Here is a 16372-nt window from a genome sequence, read left to right as displayed (position 1 = left end):
CCAATGTGATAAGAGGGAACTGTTATTTATGTTATGGTACCACCTCGAGGCTCCAACTGAGATCAGGCTCTATTGTATTGGGCACTACACGTTCACTCAATAAGACATAGTCCTTACCCCAAAGAGATGGGAGAAAGGCAGTATTATTATCCTCAACTAAGGCATTGAGAGATTAAATGATTTGCCAAGATCACAGAGCAAATCGATACCAGAGGTGGGAACTGAACCCATAAGCCTGCACCCCAGCTGAATGCATTTGCTATATGCCCATCCTTCCCCTCTGCAGAAGTGAGAGAAGTAAAGGATAAGAAACAATAATCAAATCATCAGCTGGAAATAGTGAGGATGAGTCACAAAGGAGCCCACGTATACCAGCAATCCACTTTGCCAGGGAGAAGGTGCTATAACCTGACCGTGCTATAAAATGACTTTGGCTTGCTTGAATAGGTGGGACCAGAAGATATTTTTATAACCATGTTTCCAAAATGTGTTACGGTTCTGATCTTTGCAGGACTGAGCCCAGGCAGACCAAATAATGCCATGTTATGTTCTTGGGACTATCACTGTTATAACACTGTCTTCCAACACAATAGTTTGGCTAGTGCAGATGAGTCCTCAGGGAGAGAGCGCACCAGGATGGAAGAAAAAACACACCTGAGAAGTTCCAATTACTGATTACAGGCCACAGGTTTCAGGGCAGAATGCCAGGAATTTGCTAAGAACTTCCAGTGGGAAGGAAGAAAGAGCAGGTCAGGAAATGGAAAAATTCACTAAGTTAAACATGACAATAAGATTCAGTTTCTAGCCTTGTCAGGTCTTAGAAATATACCAGCCACTTGACTGACTTCCTCAAGCTGTGTTGTTTGTCAGGCACTAATTTCACAGGTGAACAAGAATTTCATTCCTCTGTGACCTCAGTTATTCAAACCTAAGTAAGTACCAGACTTGCCAATACATGAAGAAGAAACACATTTTATTGCAACAGACACTGGTCAGATTGACTGCTGAGTAACCAGTCCACATGAGTATAGATAATAACAACTGGAAACCAGAAAGAGTTGTTAGTGTGACAGCAAAAATCTTGATCACTTATTGGGGAAAATGTGAAGTTGGAGATACCCAAGATTGCCAAGATACTGGTTGAGGCAGCAGGAAAATAGCATAAACTTGATTACTCCAGGGATAGATACAGTAACATGACATTGTGTATCAGGGCCAGCAAAATCATTATAGGCACCAGTGTTGCTTAGGTTGCCAGATCCAAATAGTACCCTGGCTGAAGCTGCAACATAACCAGCCTGGAATGAGTCATGTTAATGGCTGTGTCCTGAATAATACAGCCAGAATCATACTGGACTGGAAAAGTATAACTGCCTATTTAAAAATCTATGGGCCATTTATATTGTTTCAAAGTTAAATGGAGCCTTTAGAAGATATTAAAGTAGGTGAAGGAGTTGTGAGGTGTGGGAGAGAAATGAAAAAATAGGCACAGTGTCAAGTTATTAGTATAAAATTGATTATACTAATGCTTCTATTACATCTCTAAGAGTGCCCCATCTGAACTGTTTTACAGAAACCAGGCAGAGTCAGAGTACTTATGAAGTTAATGAAAGTGTTGTGCTTGCTCTCACAAATCTGATTTGAGTTTTTACTAACTATTAAATAGTGGAACACAAACAAGAAAGCATGATCTCTATCAATAGGACTTCCTGTATACTATGGGCCATAGGATCTTGCTCAACAATTCCTAAATCAAGCCTGTAACTTCTCTCTGAGGCATAGAATATTTAAATCAAGAAGTCTTGATTTAAAGACTTAAAGTGAGGGAGAAGCCACCACATTTGTAGGTAAATTATTCCAAAAGTTAATTATCCTTGCTGTTAAAAACGTGCACCTTCTAGTCTGAATTTGTCTATCTGTTTCCAAACATTTTATCTCATTTATCTACAGCTAGAGTAAAGAGCTGTCTACTGTCAGAAATCTCTTCCCCACATAGGTACTTGTAGATTCTGATCAAGTCTCTTCTTAAACCTTCTTCTGGATAAACTAAACAGATTGAGCATCTTAAGTCTCTCACTGTAAAGGATATTTTCCAGACTTTAAATCATTCTTGCAGTTGTCTTCTGAACCTGTTCCAATTTTTCAACAGTCTTTTTCACAGTGTGGCCACTAGACACAGTATTCCAGTAATAGTCTCATTAATGTCATATACAGACTTAATACCACCTCCCAGACTCTTACTTCATTTCCCCCTGGTTATACCTGGCTACAGCACTGCATTTGGAGTTGATGTTCACTCAGTTATCTATCATTACCCAAAGTCTTTTTCAGGATACAGTAAGTAACCTACAGTAAGGGTGACCTAGGTTCTTTGTTCCTAGATGTATGACCTTGCATTTGGCTGTATTGAAATGCATGTTATTCAAAGGAGCTCATCTTACCAAGTGATATAGATCAGTCTGACCTCTCACCATCATTTTTCCCACTCCACCAGCTTTTGTGTTGCATGCAAATTTTACCAGCAATGATTTTATATTTTCTTCCAGATCATGGTTATAGATATTAAATCACACTGAACCAAGGATAGATCCCTGTGGGATTTTTTCAAATCAGAATGTAATGCTGGACTAAGTTGGACGCCATGCCATAATGCCTTTAAATATATTAGGTCAACACAGTTACCATTATCCAGCAAATTTGTAATCTTGTAAAACATATCCATTATGTTTTACAAGACCTATTTTCCATTAAACCGTGTTGATTGGCATTAATTCTTCTACCATTTTTTAATGCTTTAGTGTTTGGTATTATCTTTACCATGTTTTTGCCTGGGATTGATATTGGATCAACTGGCCTGCGGTTACCTGGGTCATCCCATTTACCTTTTTTGGCACAATCGTAGCTTTTTGGCAGTTCTCTGAAACTTTTCCTGTTCTTCTTCTTCTTGTTAATCATGTTTATTTCAGCAGGGCCTAAGGACCAACCAAGAATCATTGTGCTAGGCACCATATGAATAGAGAGAATCAGAGAGTTTACAATCTAAATAGACTGGACAGACACAGGATGGAAAAGGACAGAACACACAGAGTGAATGATGGTGGCAACCAAATGTCATGTTAATTTAATGATTTGTTTTTGTTCTAAGATTTGTTAAAAATCAACACTAATATTTCAAAGAGTTCCTTGGCCAATTCTTTTATGACACTTGGGTGCAAGTTATCTGATGTTGATTTTAAAATGTTTAACTTTAATAATTGCTGTTTAATATCCTTCCTAGTTATTTATGGATTAGAATGTATTTCTTTCTCACAGTATGAATAAATGATTCTGCCTCTTTCCAAATATTGAACAGAGATACTTATCGGATACTTCTGGTTCTTTTTAATAGGACCTAACTGACTTACTTGATTCAGGAAATCACTTAAGCATGATCTTAAATGCCTGGCTGATTTAGGGCCGCCAAATCTCTGTGCTTTGTTTCCCCAACTGTAAAATTTGTGTGTGTGTGTGTGTGTGTGAGTTCCCTATGTGTAAAATGGGAATAATATAAGAATGTTGGAAGGATACATTTGTTGGTGTTTGTAGGTGATTGGATACCATGGAAATGGGGGACGTAAGAATAGATAGAAAGATATAGAATAAAGTGAATTTATTGTACCAGGTAGCCCCTTCCTTAATCATCAGTTTTTGAATTCCTGCCTTGCTATTTGTCACTTCTCACATCTAAAAATCGGTTGCATAGCTTGATAGAATTTAGAATCCTGGTGTGCCAGAATTAGATTTATGGATAAAATGTACCCATTGACTAACATTACACGAGTTACACTTGGCTACTCCACATCTGTAAGAACAAAGTGCATGGCTTCCATGTGATAACAATGCATCAAGACCAGTTTGTTCAGTGTATTAGAGTGAAGCTCAGACTAAGTGGATTCATAAAGATGGAACATTTAGAGTGCCTTAGGTGTCAGTAACCATAGGTGCTTCTATTTACAGCAGCTTGATTAATGTACAGTGTGTGGCTTCACACCTAGATTCTTAGCTATTGCTGCATTTAAAAGAGGCTATAAAGAAAAAATACAGGTGCTTTCACATTCATGGACATCAAATGGAGTTGAAGACACTGAACATGGTGTTTCATTATATCCACTGACTTGCAGCCTAAAAATCTAAATGTAAGAATTATTAAGGGCCTGCTCCTGATGCCACTGAATCCAGTGCCAAGACTCCCATAGTTTCTAGTGGGAGTAAGATCAGGCCTTCATTTTCCTGGATCATGCCCTCAAGTAATATAGAAAGGCATTAATTAGCAACAAAGATTTTTAGCCTATATGGTTTTCAACTTTGGTGAGACATTAGGAATATTATTTGTAGTGTGTGCCTTGAGTTGTTGATATGAGTTGTTAATTTACTGTGGCATCTGGTCATGTGACATGTCACCAAGAGGGGTCAGGTTGTTCAAGGAAAATTAAGCCCAAACACCCACATAGGTCACGTGCACAACTATAAACTCAAATTGTGACTTTTCTTTTTTCTGTGCATAACATGTGAGGTGTACGTCCCGGGGACAGGGCCAGGCATACAGGCAGGACCATTGTAATTGACAGACTGGGGACTCATTTTACAGAAGCCAATAAGAAAGCTGCTCATTGATCTAGCATACATGACAGGTAGGCAGGAAAACCCTGAGGAATGAGGGAAGGATGAGGAAAAAGCAGTCCAAATCCCCACACAAAGGAACCATAGAGAGGTCAATCTCCTATATTCAATACCACCAACATTACTCACCTCCCACTATAGGAGAAACATGAATTTTTAAATATCTCATGTAATATTGTATATGAAAATATATTAGAAAATATTTTAGTTATGAGACTGCAGCCTTTTAAAAATTGTAAATTATATTCAGTATATTGCAAAACATAAAACATTTATTAAACATTTTTGTAAAATGTATATGCCATACTATGTTTTACATATCTTATTTTATACTTCTCTTTTACACTCCTTCTATCTCTTAAAGGGCCAGTGGTAGTTTTGTCCTTTAAAAATAATAATCTGTTTTTCCTTTATTAAATTTAAATCAAACCCAGACCATCACACCATTCAGATTGGTTAAGAATTTAATAATATTTGGCCCAGTCACTGATACAACTTCTTTTTGTGGACATCAAATGAAAGTCCCTACAACCCTTATGTGAGAAATTTTTTAAGTCCCATTAAGGGCCATTCCTCATAAGGGATTATAGGAGTGGGCCATAACAGATTATTTCCTTTATTCTTGTAAACATAATTAATCTGTTTATATAAAGAAGAAAAAAGGGTACTCAAACCAGCTTGAACTTTTATATTATTTTTAAGAACTGCAAAAAGGAACCGGTCAAAAGTGAAGACTTAAGTCCTCATGGTCTTCTCCATTGAAGGGACAGGGACATGTACACTGTAGGTGTGAGAACGAGTAATGATGAGTTTAGCAAGACAAAACAGCCCTATCACCACGGATGATGCAAACTAAAGAATTAAAAAAAGAGAGTAATGGAATGGTGCTCAGAGAATGAGGTGTAATTTGCTATGCAGTAAGCATAGCCAGCATACTGCATTCATCTGAGGCTCATCATTCTAAAGCAGGATTGAATTAAAGGTTTTAACCTACCAAAGGCCATTTGTATGCAGCCAACACTGCAGCTTGAGTATCTTTCAGGAATAAAATATAATCTCTTTTTATAACTGGTCATTTTTTTCCCTTCACGCCTCTGTTTTTATGATCTTGTGGGTTTTTTTAATGCATGGCATTTCTTCAGTGCTGCTCTCTTTCCATCTCATTCCCTTGAAAAGTCCCCTTAAAAAAAGTTTCATTATGAATCACAGTGCCATCTGCTCCTGTTTCTCCAACCAACATAATCTTAATTTAGTACTAAGATAGTGTCAAAATACCTAGTAGTCAGAAGTACTCACTGGCAGATGCTCAACAAACCAAGCCCTAATTGTGTAAAACTTGGTGTTCAGTATCCAGATCAGATACCAAAAACAACAACAACAAAACCCAAACCAGTAGAATGTAGATACTTGAGTTGTAATTTGACTTGACATCCCTTCTTCTCTTCTCTTACAAAACAATGACCGTAAGTAGTCAGGACCTTGACTTGAGGTACTGATGCAGTGAAGTATGTCACCTTCTGAATTGCCAACCTTTTCCTGCAGCCCTTGGAAATGGAGGCCTCCCCATTTAGGTACCCACTCAGATTTATCCTGGCTCTGAATGGCATTGCTTTAGGCCAGTTCTAAAGGTGTCTGTACATGTGAAAATTCTCTCTCACAGTAGTTTCATTTATGTTTGACTGCTTGTGACTCATGTCTTAGATAACAAAAACACCCGCACATTTGTAAAGCCCTCCCAACCCCCACCTTATCTGAAAAGACAATTTAGGTGGTGTTTCCAAAGTAGATGAAGCAGGAATTATTTTGGGAGCTTCAGTTTTGCCAGGCAAATTTAGATTAATTAAAGGATCTGCTAAATCTTACTTACAAAACAGTAGGAAATAACATGATATATTGATATATAGTGCCCCAGTTTATTTCTCCTGGAATTATTTGAAATGATAGGCAGGTTACAAATATTTTTCATGAAAATTATCATTTAGAAGTTTGTCTCCAGGAAGCAATTAGTGGAGATGGGATGTACCATCTTTGCCAAAAGGAAAATGTGAAACTGCACACTACAAGATACTCCTCTGGAAATCTTAATTCATTGCTATTCCTGTCCAGCAGGAAGACTGCCCGTAATTGTGTTGGTAGTGTGCCCTTAAATTTCACCCAATGACAGAAAAAACATCACAGTATCAGTGCCTTGAGAAAACAGCTGGGCTGCAAAAGAATAGAAGTGGTTAGACTCATTGAGGAAGTAGCCTGTGCAAGCTTCAATCCAAAGAAAACAATCCAGCTGTTTCCAAAGCCTGTGGGGCATACCTATGTTTCCTATAGTCTGCATATATATTTACACATGAATGATATATATTTAAAGGTTCTTTCTGTATTAATGTGCTTCTACTGTAAGTAGCCTGGTGGTACATATGGTTGAATATTTTATTATTATTTTAAAGGGGGCAGGGGGAAGCCTAATGTAGGTATAGTCATAAAGTCCAATTGCTTAATTTTAGAAAACTTGATTATGTTTCTGCCTAGTGGGCCCTGAGTTATGCTTCAAAGTTAATATGCAAAACATCTCTTTGAAATTCAGTAGCTACACATTTACTCATAACCCTGGGTTTAGTAACAATTTCCAGAGGGGGAAAGCTTTCTGCTGCCTGGTTAACTGGAGGAGGTTTGAGGAAACAACTTTCTTGTTTGAAACCTTTTTGAAGCAGGGATGGCTAGGCAGACTTTTCTGGCTCTGAGCACTCTTGTTCCTTCCTGTTTGCCCAATGTATATTCAATGATGTGCCATAGGGACCAAACTATTAAATGGTGATATCAAAATATACAAATAACCTTTTGTATAGAGTCCTGTAATAACGGACTTTGTATATATAACTATGCAAGCAGTACTCCTACGTGATTGTAAGACCAGACCAAATTGCCATGCAAAGGTTAAAAGAGAAAAATCAATGGAGGAAAAAATGACACAATGCTAGTTTTGAACCTAAATATTTCCTACCCTGCAACTAACTTCATTGTGCACAAGCCACAAGTGAACTTTACACACCCATAGGAGCAAGTGAAAACATGATTCTTAACAGCTGTATTCACACTATGATGAACTTTGGTATAGTTTTTTTAAAAGTCGTAGTTTTATTAGTAGACCAATATTTTGAAAAAACAAAATCAATTACTAAAATATAAGACAGACCAAAGGCATGTGTCAGTCCCTCCTGGAAATCATATGGAAGAGAAAGAAAACCTCTATAATTTTAGCTATCAGGAAATCTAGTGTACCCTGCTAGTTTTAGAACTGTGAATATTTGCATTTGATTCTGTTTTAATTATAAATGCAAGCCTTGTCATTTGTTGGAATGGAAAGGAAGAAGGTGTTAAGAAAACAAAACAAGAATATACAGATCAGGTAAACATACTTTCCACTTAATTACTTAAAATAGTATTTTATTCATATTTTCTTTTGTATCTCAAAGGGAAACCAGCAAGTAAACAAGAAGTGACACTGCAGTGAGAAATAATTATTAGTCTGACTAACAGAAAGAGCTCTTGGAAATGTTTAACAAAATAATATAAGAATCATGTTAATGAAACTCACATCAAGCTGGTCCATAAGTCCCTGGGGAGAACAAAGGAAAGAAGGTCAAAGAACAAGAGAGAGATACAGAAAGATGCACTGTCCCCTTTTGAATCCAAAATATTGCTACAACAGCAATCACATTGGTCTAGTAAATTATTTCCTTGCCGTATGCTGCTTATCTGTTATAAATGCAAATACTCTGTTGCTAGGAGTGGGATATGTTTGGACATTTATCTATAGACCAAACTTTTCAGACTTGACTACCAAACATTCTCCCCCATAACACATATTTAGTGACCTAAATAGAAATGGCCTAATTTTCAGAAACATCCAAAACTGGAGCTACAGGTGCTCAACATTTCTGAATTTCAAACCACTTGTTCAGGTGCCTAAGTATAAGTTTAAATGTGTAAATTTAGGCACCCAAGTTTTTGTAACTGTTGGCTATAATATTTAGTCTGTTTAAGCTGAAGACTAATTAGAATAATCTCAGTGGTGCTTTGTATTCCTTTCCTGCCTGTCTATTGTATTCATCTGTTGTCTCTTTCTCTCATCACATACTGTCTCCCACCGGCAACTGGGGGTGTAATTCCCAGCTTAGGTAGATGTACACGCACTAGCTCCATCTATTGCCTTAAAATAGCAGTGTGGTGGTGGCAGCACATGTGGCAACTTGGGTTAGCCACCCAGTGGGTTGGGTGGGATTGTACTTGAGCGGGTAGCCCATGCTGCCTCAACCACACTGCTATTTTTAGGCACTAGCTAGAGCAGAGCTAGCATGTGTACATCTACCTGAGCTGGGAATTTTACTTCCCAGATGCTGTGTAGGCGTCCCCCTAGACTGTAAGCTCTTTAAGGCAGGAACCATAATTTTATTGTATGTGTGTATGCTGTCTAGTGCAAGGCAAATCTGATTGAGGTCCCCAGGCACTATCACAATACACATAATAATAAACTGTTCAGTTACAGTGTTGCTACTGAAGAGCAGTACTGCTTAGTTCATTTTCTTCTTCTGCATGTGATTTGCATGTCTCTGTCCGAAGCATTTCCTCCATGAGCGTAAATCACTTTGCTGACGGCCAAATAAAAGCTGTGCTGGTGCATCCTTTTCTGCAAAGCAACCTGTGGAAAGTGACAGAGGGCTGGCAAGCTCTGCAAGGATGATTCTCTGGAATTTCCAAGTGGCGGTCCTTTACAATGAGAGGAGGTTTTTTGGGTATGTGGAGATGGTTGGGTTTGCGACCTCTGAATCTTGTGAAAAATGGAGCTACACTGGGAAAGGAAGCACCAGATTTGTGAGAGCAGAGGCATCCAAACTGAGGTCTAACTGCTTTGTGCTGCTCCCCTCTTTCTCTTGTCATGTACCCAGATGAGGAATTTTGTATTCGCATGACCTCAGGACCTGATCCAAATTCCATTAAAGTCAACGAAAAGACCCCCCAAGCAGGTAGAAAAAAACCAGGCTGCCTTTGAAGCAGGAAGGTGTACTGAGCTCAGACCATTTCTGCCAGAGATTTTGATTCAGATTCAGCTTGTTGGAAGACATATCAGCATTCAAAATCTCAGCCTAAGAAGCATACTCATGATAAACGACTCATGGAATAATTTATTGTAGGCAGAAGAGGGGGGTGTAAGTCTAACTATTATTTTGTTTTCTGTGTGCTGCACCTGTGTAGTTGTGGGAGTCTTTAGTCCACCAGAGAAAGCTGCCATTCTGCATTCAGTTCAGATGCAGTCTGTGTCTGAAGGAGACTTTACTTTTCTCTTTATTGTTCTTCTGCTTTTCCCATAGTCTAGAATAAAAGACATTTAAACTGAAAGTATTTGATGGCTTTCTGTGTATACAAAATAGGGAGAGAAGAGGAGAGGGTAGAGACAGATGCAAAGGAAATAACGACTCATTTGATGTGACTTCTGGCACTTAATGGTGTGTACTCTTAGCTTCACCAATTTAAACTCCTGTCGTCTTAATATAGCCTGTAATTATTCCTCAGGGTGCTTCAATTCATCAAGTGTCTATTTAAAGTAACGAGTACGCTTTCTTTGACAGCTTTGTGATTGGAGTTCTATAGACACTAATGTAAAGCAACTGACTTTTATTCTTAGAAAAATATTCTCTGCCCAAAAAAAAAAAAAGTATTCTAAATACCTTAGTGGAATGAATTCATCTTTCATGTTTAGGTTTGATTTGCAGTTTCTCATTTCATACTTGAATAGGAGAACTCACAACCTAGTCTAAGGTTTTGCTGGTATTTATTAAAAGCAAAATTACAAAAACTGTTCTCTTTTATGTATATAAGTGATAGGAGTTGAATTCTTGTGATAAGACAAAGCATTGCTGCAGTTTAACATGGCCGCAAGCCACAAGTTATTGATTAGAAGTGATAGAACATGGTACTTGCACTCATTTGCAAGATGCAATAAATTTATATCACCTCTATATTTTGGGTGGATTAGCATCTAGCTCCAATCACAACATACAATGTCTATTATGCTTTCTATATCGTGAATTGGCAAAGAATGTTATCGTCAGGCTAAACCTATAGAAACACAGTATATAATGGGATACCAAAATATCCTCTCCAAAAGCCAAGCAGAACCCCAGCCCCCCAACCCACAATCTGCTAGTGACAAATAGCAATCCTGATGGTTATAACTCTCAGATGTAACTTTATGGAGTAAACTGTCATTAAGGCACAGCCTTGTGTTGAGTGTGGCACAGAACCACACTACTCCATTGGGGCATCCTAAGGAGTACAGCTAACGTGGCACTTTGAATGACATACCTGTTTCAGTCTCCAAGTGGCCATCCGTGTGATCAGTCTCCTACTCCTACCTCCTTGCACCCTTTCAGGAGCTGCTCCTGCAGAGTCTTTGTGCTTCCCTCATGTAAGCACATCTATTGTGACCAGTCCTAGCACAAGTGCACAAAGTGGTAAGAGGGGTGCAAAGAGCTGCCCCTTGCCCAGGGACCATGCACAACCTGACCCCCATACTAGTAGCCCATGAAGTATTTTAAAACATGTGAAACAGAAAAAGTTTGCAGCATCTTTAATCAGTTGTACAACAGCATGCAAATGAACTGAAATCAATTGCATGGTGATTAGATGAGTTACCTCTGATGTTGCAATCTAGCCCCAGAGCAGTGAGCTGTTCATACTGTCTGAAAATCAGCATGTCTAGAAATCATGTAAAACATTCCCCTCCCTGGTTTTACTCTGTTACCCTCCAGTGGAATAGGAGAAATGAGAGCGCAGGGCAGAAAGAAATTTGTTTGATTTTAATCTAAATATGTAATGCCAACCTGGGGTGTTAATCAGTGACTGCTACCTCTGCATTCTAGACTGACAGTAGTATAAGAAGCTGGTGATGACACATTAAGGTGGAAGAAAACCCTGTATCCTAGGATGGACATGATTGGTAGAGAAGGGGTCTGGTCTGAGCCTGGATTGTTCAGAGTCCATCCTTCAGTGGCCTCTGGCGGCCTGATCTTGTGCATCCACAATCCTCATGCAAGTCACTCATGTTGTGGGGGGATTAGCATCTCTCAGGCTCAGGCCCCTAGAAGAAGACTGATAGGAAGAGTGACAGAAAATTTCAGCCTAAGGGTCGTCAAGGGGGGTAGAGAGAGGGATAAAGGTAATTTTGAAGGAGTTTGTTGTTAGGAGATATATAGGAAAAGAGAGAAGTCTGGAAGAGGGAGCTAAGAAGAAGTATAAAACGTATGGAAAGTTCCTGGAGGAAATGTGTATAGATCAGGAGAAGCAAGAAGCAAAACAAAGTGTTTGGCGGTTATGCATTTTTTTATTCAGTTATAGTTGTCAGTAAACAACAATTAATTCCAAAGCCAAGCAGCCTTTCTTTTCTCTCTCTCTCCCCCGACCCCACCAGATCATTTCTGAGCAAGAACTAAAGGAGCAGGATAAGCATCTTCTGTAATATTGCTTATGGTAGCAAGGACTGGGAATCTTTTAGGAGGTTTGTGATTTGCAAGGATTGTGATTGGACTGTTTTGCGAACTGCAAAGGGAAAAGACTTGGCCCATAATGGCCTGGAGAGTTGTACATTGGACTGAGACAAAAATCAAGGCTGAGAAAAGCAGTATCCAGTTCTGAATTACTGACGATTTGAAATGGGTGTTTAATAATATGAGGTGGTTAGAACCTGAGACAGATGCCACATAAATCTAAATAAATGAATACAAATAGTAAGGTAAAGTTAGAGCTGAGATACTCTTGAAGTTGGTATTATCCCCTTGAGGTCCCTTTCCCTGTATCCTCATGCCTGTCCTCTCCATAATGAGTATGACATTGCTGTATCCTGGGAATTCAGGGGATTAGGGTTCTTGTATTACTGGGATTACTATTTCTGGCGTTTCTTATTTCCCAGTGAATACTTTAACCGGAACTTCTTGTCACCATCCAGAGAACATTCCATTATACATGTTTTTCTTAATATTTCTCAAACTTAAAGCTGACCCAGTAGAAAGCCCCGAGGAAATGTGGCAACAGCAACACTTCTTGTCCAACCCTGTATGGGGTGCAAGCAGCCAGCTGTGGCAAGGAGGTGTGATCTATAGCTCCAGATAGCTGTGAATTTGGCATTACCCTGGAGTGTGCACACCTTGGCATTACAAACAAATAAAGAAATAATGAAATAGCTGAAAATTGAGTTGATTCCCCCTTTACAGTTGATCACTACACCTTAAAGCACTACTGGAAATGCAGCTCTGAACACAGCACTAATCTTTAGCTATATCAACAACTCTTGCCTAAGAAACCCAGAGCCTTGTCATCTTAGGTCTTGGCAGGTAAAAAAAAAAACAAGCCAATAACAAAGACAAGACAAAACCCAAAATGAAAAACAATCTTTCAGATCATTTAAAAAAAATATAGTAAAGTATGATGGGTTGAACCCCTTTGCCTCTTCTGGGATGCCACTTGATGCACTGGGATTTCACTGAGCCTCTCCTGGGTTCCCTCTCCCTGCTTTGCTGAATGAGGCTCTCTGGCCTTTTCCGTGCGCATGCGCATGCGCGTGCACACACACATGCACGCGCGCACACACACACACACACACACACAGACACACGTAGGGCCATCCCCAGGTGCAGCCACTGCCTGAAGTCAGCTCTGTGTGAGAGGACGCCCCCAGCACTCACGTAAACACCCTTTTTGGGAGATAAACCCAAAATAATGCTGTCTTGCACTGTATAGAAAAATCTTCACAGCGCAAGCTCATAAAAATCTACCCTCTTCCTCAATATGAAGAGAGATGTGCATGACTTCTTGCCCCCCCACTTAGAAATTACATAAACTGGGTTTAATAATAAACAAAATAAGTTTATAACTACAAAAGGTAGATTTTAAATGGTTAAAGGGATAGCAAACAGAACAAAGCAGATTACCTTAATAAATAAACAAAAGTCGCAAACTGAGCTTAACACACTAGATAGGTAGGATGCAAATTAGCAACTTCTCACCCTGACTGATAAACAGGAAGGCAGATTCTTAAGGCACAAGTTGCCTTGGCTTTCCCAGGTTTTCTTATCAGAGGGGTACCCGTGTTAGTCTGGATCTGTAAAAGCAGCAAAGAGTCCTGTGGCACCTTATAGATTAACAGATGAAGTGGATATTCACCCACGAAAGCTCATGCTCCAATACGTCTGTTAGTCTACAAAGTGCCACAGGACTCTGCTGCTTTTACAGGTTTTCTTACACAGGCTAAAAATCCTTCGAGCCTGGGACCATCACTTCCCACAGTTCAGTCTTTGTTCCTCAGGTGATTTCAGGTGTGGTGTTGTAGGGAGAGTAAGGTCCCCTCATGTTGTCATTGTTCCTCTTTTATAACTCCCCCCCTTACTGGAAAGCTTTTTTGTTGTGACCTGGGTCAAACAGTTCCCATTGTGTAGAGCTATCTCTGAGAGGTGTCTATTGCACACAGTTCCTGGGGTAACCCTTATGCTTGTGTGCATTTCTTCAATAAGCCACTCAAATTGTTTGGCCTCATCCAAAGTAGCACAGTTGAAATACAGAGACATGGTCAATATTCACAGCTTCATATACAAAAATGATAGATGCACGCAAATTGGATAAACACATTCAGTAAATTATAACCTTTCCAATGAACTCTTACAAGCCCCATCTTGCATAAAGTATATCTTAGTTATACCATATTCATATCATAAGCATATTTCCATAAAGAATATGGGGTGTAACAGCACACTAAGTTTTAAAAGTATTCTCAAAACAGCTACATTAAGACTTATTCGCTTGATGTAAGCCATTGAACCTAGATATTTTTACAGACAAAAAAACCATGTTAAGAGAACTTTATTAAGGTTGCAAAATCAAATACTGAAAAGTTAGGAAATGCTTGCATTAAAGTTGTGCCTGTGCAATCTTAATTTGCCCCCACTTGTGCATTATGATAGAGTCTATAATTACAAGGGAGATAAATTAATTCTGGGAGGCAACTTTAATTCTGGCATTTTCAAATTTTGAGCACTTGACTTTGGAACCTTAATGCATCTCTACATTGATATAACGCTGTTCTTGAGAGCCAAAAAATCTTACTGCGTTATAGGTGAAACCGAGTTATATTGAAGTTGCTTTGATCCGCTGGAGTGCACAGCCCCCCCCCCAGAGCACTGCTTTACCGTGTTATATCCAAATTTGTGTTATATCGGGTCACGTTATATTGAGGTAGAGGTATATTATTTTAACATAGTGGGGGTTTGAGGCATAAAGTTAAAAAAAATGGAATACCCCCCCCCCTGAAATTTTATCAAATGACAACATATTGACACCCACATGGTTCATCTACATGGTTGCATCTTTAGATCCACCACCCAGACTTCTGCCACTTGAGCTAACAGTGACTGACAGCAGTAGTAAGTAGTCATCCTTTATGTGGACCAGCTCTAAAGGGGGATGAGACACACTTTGACAGTGGGTTTTACAGAAATTTCCTGACAGCAGAGAAATGGTGAAACTCAGAAAGCTTGGGTTCCATTGCAGTATCTGAGCTGGCATGTTCTCTAGTGGGCAAGGACTCCTTTGCCAGTTTCCCCCAAGATTGCCATCTCTTTTTCTCTCGTCCCCTCCTAACTGTCCAATCCTGTCTCTTCTCCATCCCTGGCTCCTTGTCCCAATATACTGCTTTCCCTTCCCTGGTCCAGCTCATGCCCCTGCTGTATTCGGGACAGGTGGCTTCATCCTCCATGCTGCCTGGATGCCTGCAGGTGAGTCACTGAGACCAGGGGAGAGACTGGATTTCTCCTCCCAGTGCTGTTCCTGGACAGGGTAGGACAGGTAGCATAAGTTACACAGAAAATCTGGCTTCCCCCCCTCTAGCCCTAGGTGAGACCATGCTGAGTCACTCCGTGGAGATGGACATGCACATTCTGGACACATTAGAAGCTGTGATGGATGGAGCACACTCAGTTAGGATGGACTCTTCAGAGATTTTAGCTGCTGAACTCAAAGAAGGCTCTACTGGGCAATTGTGAACTGAAATTTTTCAAAGGCTTATAAATTGGCCATATTTGGATTTTCATAGGAGCAGACATAGACACATCACTGACACAAAAGCCTCCCCATCAACAAATTTCAAGTTCCTGTTCCAAAGCACCAAGAGAGCAGATATTCTCAAAGAAAAGACCACCAGAACATTTTAAAATGTCAAAACAATATATTTTTCCTAGTCTTGTTCTTTGAGATGACTGAACCATTTTGGCTGAAACTTTCCAAAGAAATATTGAGCGTGAGGCAGATGCCTGGTATGGAAAATTTCAGCCCAAAGGATTAAAGTTTTGCAAATTTATAAGCAACTGAACATAAGGTCTTATAATTGGAAGTGTTGGACAAGCTTAATAAAAGGCAGTGTTACCAGGGTGTGCTATATGGTTTCAGAAATGATATCCTGTGTTATCTTGCATTAGAAAACATTCTTGGGCACGTATACTTACAATGCTCCACAATTAGATAATAAGAGATTGACAATATACACATTGTAAATGATGGACTAAAACACTTAACTATGGAAACTAAAGAGTAGAAAAGAGCATGATATATCCGAAAAGTAGCAGGAAGTGATGGATTGGCAAAGCAATCAGTTTCTGCTGCCTTTGCTTAGTGATAC

Source organism: Mauremys mutica, chromosome 1, assembly GCF_020497125.1.
Source record: "Mauremys mutica isolate MM-2020 ecotype Southern chromosome 1, ASM2049712v1, whole genome shotgun sequence".
In the NCBI taxonomy this organism is placed as follows: Eukaryota; Metazoa; Chordata; order Testudines; family Geoemydidae; genus Mauremys; species Mauremys mutica.
This window is presented reverse-complemented; position numbering follows the sequence as displayed.